The sequence below is a fragment of the Manis javanica genome, chromosome 3 (genome assembly GCF_040802235.1).
Source record: "Manis javanica isolate MJ-LG chromosome 3, MJ_LKY, whole genome shotgun sequence".
Classification (NCBI taxonomy): domain Eukaryota; kingdom Metazoa; phylum Chordata; class Mammalia; order Pholidota; family Manidae; genus Manis; species Manis javanica.
Window position 1 is genome coordinate 146,628,300 of NC_133158.1, and position 10,698 is coordinate 146,638,997.

Genomic DNA, 10,698 nt, shown 5'->3' on the forward strand with positions numbered 1-10,698 from the left:
CTTCAAAGAGAACAGAACAATGAACCACTCCTCAAAGCCCTTTAATTGCTTTTTATACGTAGCCTTTCCAGATGCCACTCCTGGATAACCAAAGGGAAACTAAACTTAATTAAAATCACTTTAACTTCATCAATCTAGGTACGACTGCTTTTCCCAGCTTCCATGTACAAAGTGGTCGCTTTATGGATGTCACTCTTTCAATTTACACATGGAAAACACATAAAAACGACAAGCAAATGCTTCCAAATAAACACAAGAAAGACATTTTTCAGTTTACTTTTAACACAACTCCCAGCTTGGAAAGAGATGAATTGGGGTGAGAAGTCTTTCCACCCTTATTAGGAAATGGGCACAGTTTAAAGATTTAATTTGAAGTTTTAGGAAATTACAAAACAAGTTTCCTTTACAACAGAGTGAACGGCCGAGAAGCTGGCGACCTCCCCGTCCGGGCCACCCGTCCTGCCCTGCCCTCTGCATCAGGGAAGGACTAAGTGGGAGGATCCTGCGCGTGACGTCACAAGAAGCAGGCGCCGCGGGGGCGAAGGGAGGGTACAGCTCAGGTCAGCGCCGCCCTGGGGCGGAAAGCCGGGAACTGAGAAGGCCGACAAGTTAGATCCGGCAGTTGGCGGAGGGAGCCGCTCGGCCGCAGCCACGGAAAGGAAGGGCGCGGCGCGCGTGCGCGAGGTGGCCCTAGACTTACGGTCCCTTGGTCCGGTGAGCGGCACTTCCTGTTGGCCTCTGCGGCCTGGCAGGCTCGAGGCTTCCTAGAAATGACGAAGTGGGCGCGCTCCGCCCTCTCGACCGTTGTGAAATCTTTTCGCCCTCCCGATCCCAGGGCAGCCCAGCCAGGTCTTTCCCGTGTTCAGTGGCAGAGCTAATAGCGACTGTTCCAGGGCTGAGTACCGTCGGGCTCGGTGAGGACAGCCGGACCCGGATGGGCGGTTGGATACACTCAGGTCACGGGTCTGACGGTGCGAGTTCGTTGAAAGAGGAAACGGACTTGCCAACTGACCGGCCCCCTTCGGGCCGTCCTCCTGCGGTACAACCCTCGGGAAACACTCCTGTCCTCTAGATCTGAGATCGCGCTTGAACAACTGGGGGAGCGAGTTATCACCTGAGTTCTCTCCTAAAAAGTGTAAATGCCATAATAATGCCTTGTTTAAGTTCGCTTATCCCAAAGCAGGCAAAATGTTACGAGGTTCCTTATTGAGAAGGGGAACAAAGGGCAAAGGATCGCGTGGCTTTCGCCTAAAACAAAACAACAAAAAACAGTTCGTGAAACTATTGAGGAAGTAGACTGGCGCTTTTCCAGTTTGTGTCATCCCTTGCAGCCACCTTTTTCTCCCTGAATTCCCTCAGCCCAGGAAAGAGACCAGGTTGGGATTTCGGCGTCTACAGTCCCAAAACTCCTAAAGTTGATATATCATGGTAAGAAATCATTACCCAAACAATGCCTAAAACGCACCTCCAGATCCAACTTTTGTTTGAAGTTGAGATACACATATTAGGATTGAATGGAAGGCAGTGAATGACTGTAAAACCATTCCCTTATTTCTCTATTCTGAAAATTAGGTAGACACTACATAACTCTTAAATCTCAAAGTAAAACAGTAATCCAGCCAATACCTCCCACTGATGCCTACTTCCCACTTCAAGGAGTAACTGAATCTGAGAGTCCAGTGATACTATGAAACACTCTGTACACTATGAAGCAATTATGTATGAACTACAGGTACTCTCTGGCCAGAGGATTTACATATGTTTGAATTGTTTACTGATTTGTAAATAGACAAATCTTGTGCAGGGTAGTTTTAAGGTGTGGCGTATGAGCAATATCCGGTTCTGTAATGTATGTGACAATCACCATGAGGAAACAATTCCCTGAGTCAAAACTAGACTAGGTCTCGGGTGAGTTTAATGTCACAATGTACATAATTTGAATCAATCCAAATAAAATTTCCTGTAAAGCACTTCATGGTAGGTGTGGAAAAAGTTTGTTCTCTTAGTTGCATAGTAAAGTATCATAACTTATTTTCACTGTAATAACAAATGGTACACTTATCCTGGAGAACCAGCATTACAATAGATCCTTCGGATGCTGTCATGGAAAGAACACTGGAGCAGGCATCAGAAAAAACGGAACAGTAATCTCACTTATGCCACTCGATCTAAAATCTTGTGAAAACAATTTCGTATCTCTGAACTTCCCTTTCCTCATTTAATGTGATCTTTGTCACTCGCCCAAATTCTCCTGTGGCATTTTGCCCTTTTAACATCTGATGTACTCTGCTGGTAAGTCCACCACTTTGGTTTTAACACCTGGCATAACACAGTGTACTCATTAGGAGTTTGCTGAAAGTGTCATATCGGGCCATTTTTTCTTCTTTGAAACAATGTATGTAAGATCTGCTATTAAGAATGCTACTTATTGTCAAAGAATCACAGGTTACTTACTACAAAGATCATAAGTTACCTATTACAAAGGTATAAAGGTACCTTCACAGTGGATAAATCTGGTGGATACCACTTTAACCAAATGATCAAAACTAACCCAAAATTTGACAACTGGACATCATGTGCCCCTAGTTGTGAAGCTTGGAGAAGGATACATCATCATCTATGGAGTATCCCTGGAAAAACAGTTAACTTCAATCTAATTATAATTTAATCACAACGAGGCAAATCCAAATTGAGTTGGCTTGGATTTATGAGAAACATCTTAAAAGACAAAAACCCTTGGATACTGTTCTAGATTGAAGAGACAACTATACGCAGGGAACTTGAGATGAGCCTTGTTTTTGTTTTGTAATGTTCAAATGGCTAATGGATTCCTCAGATTCCCAGAGTTGCTTCTTGTTCTTACTGAGAAAATTTAATGTATAGAGACCTTCAGAAAAGCTAATTCTTATTATTACTGAGTTTCTTCAGTGAAAGTCTGTTTGTGTTGAATGCTTATTGGAAATAACACTACTAAATGGGGTCAATTACTTCATTGCTCAAAATAAAATTGTAACTCCCAATCCTTAAAAGGAAAATGGAATTATTTTTTTAAATGTCATTTTTAAGAACTTCTAGGTCCTTTCTATTTTTAATAGCCTAGCCCTAGCCAGAGGGAAAGAAACAAGGAATAACAAAAATGTTATTAGAAAATGTTGCTAGAAAAGATTGAAAAAGTAAATATTGTTAATATTAGAGTTCTGATTTATAGTTTCTGATTTTCTTGTTGAGGTAATCACTGCTGTTAAATAACAAAAATTCAACTGAGTGCATTTTAAAGATCTAATTGGCTTTACCAAATGACTCATAATTGGGCAGCATCCCATCTCACAAACAAAAATGAACTCTAAAGTACTACAGAAAAGGAAAGGTTTTTAAAGGCAGAGACGGGGTGGGACAAGGAAGTCATAAATGAAAGAAAGGATTATTCGGGGTAAGGTAACCTTTGTTTGGGGCACATAACCTTTGTTTGGAGCACAAGTAGGATCTATTAGGTGGATTACCTCATTAGTGCTGACCAGAAATTCTATATGGCCAGTTCAGTTTACATTCCTGGAGAAGATTAAAACTGCATTTAGGTTAGGTATTAGTTTTGGATTGATGACGTGGGTTTAGTACAAGTGACTCCATTTGGGCTTGTTTCCTTTTTTAATACTGCTTTACAATGTCCAGAGTACCTGTAAGACTCCAAATACAAGGGCCTGTTCCCCAGCCCTTCACATTCTAGCCCCTGCCCACCTCTGCAGCCTCTTTTGTCCCTAATATACACACACACATAAATATTCTAACACACCATAATATTCCTTGAGTTAGGTCTTTCAATTAAAATGGGCTTAATATTAACGGAAGTTATTTGTTCATGTAACCGAAAATTCCAGGGATAGAATATAAGGTATGTCTACATACAGGGGCACAAATGAGGTTTTTGGATTGAGTTTCTATCTCTGGTCTGTGCTCTTTTTCTGCAGGCTCCATTCTCAAGCTTGTTCTCTCCTCCAGTATTAAGATGGCAGTTTGTAGCTCTGGGCTTACACCCTCCTCTCAGCAAACCCAGCAGGAACAAACATTTCTCTCCTCTCTCCAGCCAGGGTTACACCAGAAGTCCTGGACTTGACTGTAGGATGGGAAGTGCTGATAAGTTGGTGAGCTGGGGCAGAGGTCAGCCCCACCCAAACTACCTACCCTGAGAATAAAGAAGTTATGGGTCCCCAAGGGAAAAATGGTAGAAGGGAGACTGGATGCTGGGCAGGCTGAAACAACAGATGTATTCCTCAGCACACCCAGCAATCTCATACCTCCCTCCCCTGGCTCATGTTTTCCCTCTGCCTAAAATGCTCCTCCACAGTTAACCTTCTGACAAATGCCTATATAGCCTATAAAACCAAGATCACCTCTTTTTTTTTTGCCACTTTCTTTGCTTGTCTATAAAATGACCCCATCCTTATAACCTATTTCCATAAATAAATCAGAAGTTTTTTTCAAAACAATTTAATTGCAATTATACAAGTAATATGTATTCACTATTTTTTGAAAATTCAGAGAGTAATACCACTGAAAGAGTGGCCCATGGACTGGTACCAAAATCTCAACTGTTTGTTACTGGTCCTCAATGAGCTAAGTACAGAAATTAAGAGTAAATGTCTAGACACTATTACAGCAGCTTCATGTCTGTTGAACCTAATAAGTTAGACTTGCATTTTCAATGTCTTTTAGAATTTCATTTTATTAGTAATTCATCATATATATGCAGTTAATTTCATATAAAAAGGGTCATAGTATACATATTATGCTGAAACTTCCTTTTGCTCACTTACTATCTCAGTGATCCAGCTTTTTTTCCAAAAGCATTAGTCAAAATGATCACATTTGCATATCTGTGTATCATCTACAAACTCCTTAAAGGCAAAATCTGTTTTATTCATTACCCTGATGTGTGGTATAGAGCCTGATATTTAGTTGTCAATAAATAAGAGCTTAAAAATGAATAAAAACAAACTTCATAGCTAGCAAACCTAGTCTCTGCAGCCAGAGCAACAGGCATTATTGGTGTCTTGCCAATGGGTTTCAGCCCTGGGCAAGTTCACAGTGGAACATTCTCGGGGTGACAGGGTTTATACCCAACTTTATTCCCATGGTGGCAAGTCAAGCACAATAATCCTGTCCACCTCAGAGCAAGTCTGCATGCAGCAAGCCAGTCTCTGCCTCTGACTCTCTTCCCCCACAGCTGTCTCAGTCTGTCCTTCACCCTGCCACCACCCCAGCCTCCACTCTCCTGCAGCCATGCAGCCCAGAGCACTGGGTGGGGCTCTTTATTTGAGTCAATAATAAGGCATTGCCCACACGTGTGTAGTGAGGGAGCCAACCAGGGTTAGGTGAGAATCCTGGCCATAGGAACTTCCATTTTCTCCACCATCAGGTAAATAATTTGCATTTCCAACCACTGGAAGATGAATTAATGTATAACCATCTCACTTGACAACAGTATTTTCTGGTAGGTATAATTTCTATTTTATTGGTGAGAAAACTGAGCTTAACTACCTACATAATTTAAGAAAATTAAGTTATTTGCCTAAAGTTGAATAGCTATTAAGTGACAGGATTTTTTATTCCTCTGTAAGTTATCACCAGAGCCTCCAACTACACTTAACTGCTGGGCTCTATTTCCCCCATACTGAGCTTAAAGATACAAATCATTTAATGTGCCTTAAAGCCTTGATGCTTAGTATAGCCTTGGACTAGCAGTTTCAGCATCACCTGGGAGTTTTTTTAAGAAACAGAACTCAGGCTCCACCCAGGTGATTTGTATGCATCTTAAAGTTTGAGAAGCATTTCTTAATATCAGGAAATGACTAATCTCACTGCATTGGTTTTCTGTAACTGCTATTAAAATTACAATAAACTTAGTGGTTTAAAGCAATGCAAATTTATTATCTTATTGTCTCTAGGTCAGAGGTCCTAAATTAGTTTCAATAGGCTAAACTCCAGGTGAGAGCAGGGGCACATTCCCTTAATATGGTCTGTTTGGAGGGCATGCCAACAAGCTCTTCTTACTCTTGAATTTCTGACTAAAACCAAGACTAGCTGGGCAATTTCTGACACTGAATACCATCAAGAATGATCCCATCCAAGGACTGGCTTGATTGGATTATTTGCAGTCAGCAAATATTTATTGAGTAGCTCCTATATGCAGCCTCTTCTTTGGACTTTGGTTCCTTGGGTGAGAGGGAAGAGATTGGACTAGATATTAACTTTAATCTAGTTCTAAAAGCAAGCATGTTGGCTTTACATTTCAGTTTATCAAACTGGCACTCTTCTTAACTAAGTCACATATGACCAATTTCTTGGTACTCTTCCAAAAACTGTCTCAGAACTTATGTCCACAATCAGCCCCCAAACTACTACATCCTAGGCATTCTGTGAGCTCCTGTTGTCCCCACAACTCTGGTTATAAAAATTTCATCAGGTCTCTGCAGCCCATGCCTACATAGAACAGAGCTGTGAACTACCTAAGTAGCCCACTGACAGGGCAGAAAAAAGGGCAGAAAAGGAAACATGGCTAATCTGCTACAAAGTCCGCAAAGAAAACAGGGTAAGTGGAGACCTGTAGCTCTACTGGGGAGAGAGGGCTGTGGTGGTAGGACAGACACACTTGAGGATGGAAAGGAAAAGGCAAAACCAGGCTGCCTATACAAGGCACTAGGAGAAAAACATGCAATTCACTCCACAAATTCTGATAAGGTATCTACTCCATATATATAATATCTACCAGGTTTTGTGAAGAACACCAAATAAATGCAAAAATAGTCCTATTTTTTAAGGAGTCAAGACACACACCATTAAGTAATCAAGCAACAATGCATAATAGTACAGAATCGTGTCAAAATGTGTACCAGTGGTCATAAATTGTAGGAGGGAATCCAAAAAAGGGGAAAATTAATGACAGCCAAATCTGGTGGGGAAGGCTTCTAACAAGAGGTAGACCATCTGGATCTAAAAAAGTTGGTAGAATTTGATTAGCAGAGAGGGGTAGTAAAGATGTTGCAGGCCTGAGAAATAGGGAAAGTGTAAATAGTATGCTAGTGAGGAGACAAGTCCAGCTGGTCTTAGGTTCAGGAAGACAGAAGGGAATAAGGTGAGGGGGTAATTCAATAAGGAAATGAGTGGTAAGAGTAAATTGAGATCGTGGAAAGCTTCAACTGCCAAAAGATGTTCGATTTCTATCCTTTATCTCCAAAGTTTTTGAGGAAATGGGGTAAGGAAACTGATATTTCAAGAATAATTTAGAGATTTCCCAGCATGAATGAGGGATAGGAGAGAAGTGGAGGCAGGAAGACCATTTAGAAAGATACTATAATAGTCTAAGTATGAGGAAACAGCAGATACAGTAGAACAGACAGATTCAAGAATAATTTCCTCCCTTAAAGGAAGGAACAACAGGACTTACTGACTTGAAACAGAAGAAAGAAAAGCCAAAAATTAGTCTGAGGTTCAAGATGTCTGGATGATCAGAGTCAAGGAATTTTAGACCTGCAAGTGGTCCAAGTCAGACTCCATCACTTTAAGGAATGAGAAAACTGTGGTTGCTTAGTTTCAGAACTAGTTCTCAGCAGAGCCAGCAGAAGAATGCCCAGACCAGTGCTATTATGAGATTTAACTAGCATTATATGCCTAAGTGTTAATTACATGCAAACCATGTTTGGAATGACCATTTCTAATGATGAGAGCAACCAGAGCAGTATGTGTGTCATATCACTGCAATGGGACTAAATGAAAAACAGTCATGTAACTATATGAATAGTTCATGTGTAAAGTCACTCTATGATGTCTGCTGCAAAAAGAAATTTCATTAGCAACTTCTTAAGGTTATAAATTAATCTCTGATGACATTAACCATGAGGACTTCTCCCTCCTCTACCTGGTTTTCCCACTTCCTGGTCACCTTAACCTTTGTCTTTGTGTGTACCATTTCCTTCATTAAGAGTGTAGCTCCTTTAGGTGGGAACTTACACTTCATTTGCCCTTAGCCTAAATTATAGTGTTGCATTATTAAAATGTGGTGGTCTGCTGATGAATAATTAATTGCTGAAATTAATGAAATGATACCAATTGTGATTTTAGGATTAAAGAACCTTAAAGTTTAAATAATAATGAAAAAATATGCCCCTTGGAAAGACTTTGTTCTTAAAGACTAATGGAATGAACTGTTGAAATCATCAGGAATATGACTCTTTGGTAGCCCCAGAAATACCTCTGACAATTCCATTTGTCTCCTTGGTTATCATCTGAAGCCTGCTGGTTTGAAATACTAAAAATGCAACATCACTCTAGTTATCATTGATTTCCTTTTAGACGGGGTGAACTCAGGATTTACTAGAAGGACCTTTTGGTTGAGGAAGAATATATAAAATATATTACAGACTTAGGACTCCACATTTTTTCTTCAAGCCACAAAAAACTCAAGTCATTTACCTTCTTAATGGAACAGTCTCACTTGCCTGAACTCATTTGTATTAGTGCTTTTTATACAATTGAAACACATGCTTTGTCCTTACAGATTCTGGATCCTTTATAAACTCTGAATAGGTCTTAGTCTTTCTACACTTTAATGTTGGTTTTTGGAAGTAGGTATGTGGAAAAACAACTTTCTTCAAAATGACTTAGAAGTTTTTTGACAACTTTTCTAAACCATGCTTTTTCTGGAATTTGACTCTGAAAAGAATAGTCATTTTTTTTTAACCTTGTCCGTAGACAATCTTCTGGAGTAGGGCCACTAGACCCATTGCTTTCCATCCTTTGAATTAGTCATGGATTTTTAAAAAAAGAAATTAAAAAATATCAGTTTGATGAGTTAGTACTAAGCAAATAAACAGCTGGCTCACCTCCTCAACCACATTTGTTGAATCTGAAGGGAGGAACAGTGAAAATAGTTATTACTTCTTGGATATAATCTGAGGTTCAGTCAGACAGGAGTGGTAAATAGGCACAAATCTATGGAAGAGTGGTGGTTCTGATCTTCTGGAAATGATTACCAGGTCACAGGAGGTAGGGAGCAGGGAGGTCCACTGAGAAAAGATATGAAGAGTAGAGCAAGTAACCCCTGCTCCTCCCAGAACTTCTTTGTATGCTTGTGAACTTTTTTGGATTAATCACGGACTTGGAGAATAAATATATATTATGATGTATATCAAGACATCACCAAGTCAACTTTTTGGAGAGGCATGATGGAAGACCCTATAAAGAGAAAAACAATTTGCATTAATAGTCCTAAAAATAAGTTAAACTGTATTACTCTCAGGTCATTATAAACATAGGTGATTTCACTGAAGCATATAACAAATTAATTTTATTAAATAATTGAAGACTTGCAAGAAGTTGCAAAAATAGTAGAGTTCCTGTGCACCATTCACCCAGCTTTCCCTACCCTACATAACCATAGATTAAAAGAACCAGGGAAATAGCATATTATCAATCAGTTTTTAAAGATTATAGGCTGTTATAGTATTTTAAGACCCTCCTGATCATTGGCAAGGGAGGTTGCCCTGGAAGCAGCCTAGTCAGAAAAGTAGAGAGGTGACACACAGAGAGGTTAAGTGCTTTAACCAGCACCAGGTTTACACGTTCTTGGGTGAATAATATTTCTCAGCTGGGGCTGAACATTGCAATCACTGGAAGATGGGCAAAATCCAACCAATCTGGGTCACCCCAAATCAATTATATCAGTTTCTGCAGGTAAGACCCAGGCATCAGGATGTTTTAAAAGCTCCTCAGAGGATTCCAATGTACAGCTAGGGTTCAGAACTACTGATGTAAGGTTTTACTAAGTAAGGTTGATAATGCTTTTTTTGTTTTAATGAGGTTTTTAAATATGTTTTGCTTTAATGACAATCATTGACAAATACTGAAATGTATTTAAATTCCCTCTGCTCTACAGGTGCACATTTCAATACAGTTCTCATAATTAAACAAATTAAACCTTAAAACTGAGCTATGTAATAAAAAGGTAATGGGACTTCTCATCTGGGGATAACTCTCAGGGGGTCAAGTGTGGGATAAAACAGATGGTTAGAGTAAATCAAGATTTATTCCCTTTCCCTCCAACTCTAGACTCCAGTAATTTAAATCATTATCATTGTTTTTACTTTAAATGTGAGGAAATTCTGGGAATTGCTAGTTAGTATCACTGAGGGAAAAAATCTAAATGAGATTGTTCTCTCTGATTCTACCTGAGATGACTACGTATGAATACAGAGTCCCGGGCCTAATCAACTTCCTTCTGTAAAATTCTGGCCCTATTTTTGCAAACGAGGGATTTTCCAGATTACTGAAAGTTGGCTGTGGCGCTGTCACTGGCTCTGGTCTGAGTTTGAGAAAGCAGCCAGACTCCCAGTCATAAGCCTTTGCCCTCCTTCGATACTCCGGTGAACCACACGCTCATCGGACAGCGTTTTTTGGGAGCCGATGTAGTTTACATTCTTGTTTTCTAAAAGTACTATAAAGCAGCCCTCTCCGGATTCCGTGAGGGTCACTTTAAATTACTAGTGCGCCCGTACACGACATGAGTTACCATTTCCACCCGCCAATGCGGGAGAAGGTCATCCCTACGCGCTTCCCTTTGTACACGCTGAACCTGCGCCACGCAAACGTGAAAAGTTAAGAGGGAGAGATAGGAACAAAGGGACGCACGTTCTCGACAAGTGACCC

The 10,698-nt window shown here is 40.1% G+C and overlaps 1 long non-coding RNA gene across 3 annotated transcripts in view; it reads right to left on the reverse strand.

Annotated features, from left to right (window-relative positions):
* The window catches only part of LOC108409958 (uncharacterized), a 59,607-nt gene extending 48,953 nt beyond the window's left edge, over positions 1-10,654 (reverse strand). For all 3 annotated transcript variants that reach the window (XR_012129405.1, XR_012129406.1, XR_012129404.1), the window contains exon 1: positions 701-10,654. This is a non-coding gene — a long non-coding RNA (uncharacterized lncRNA). The remainder of the gene's footprint in view (positions 1-700) is intronic.
* Between the last annotated feature and the right edge of the window lie 44 nt (positions 10,655-10,698).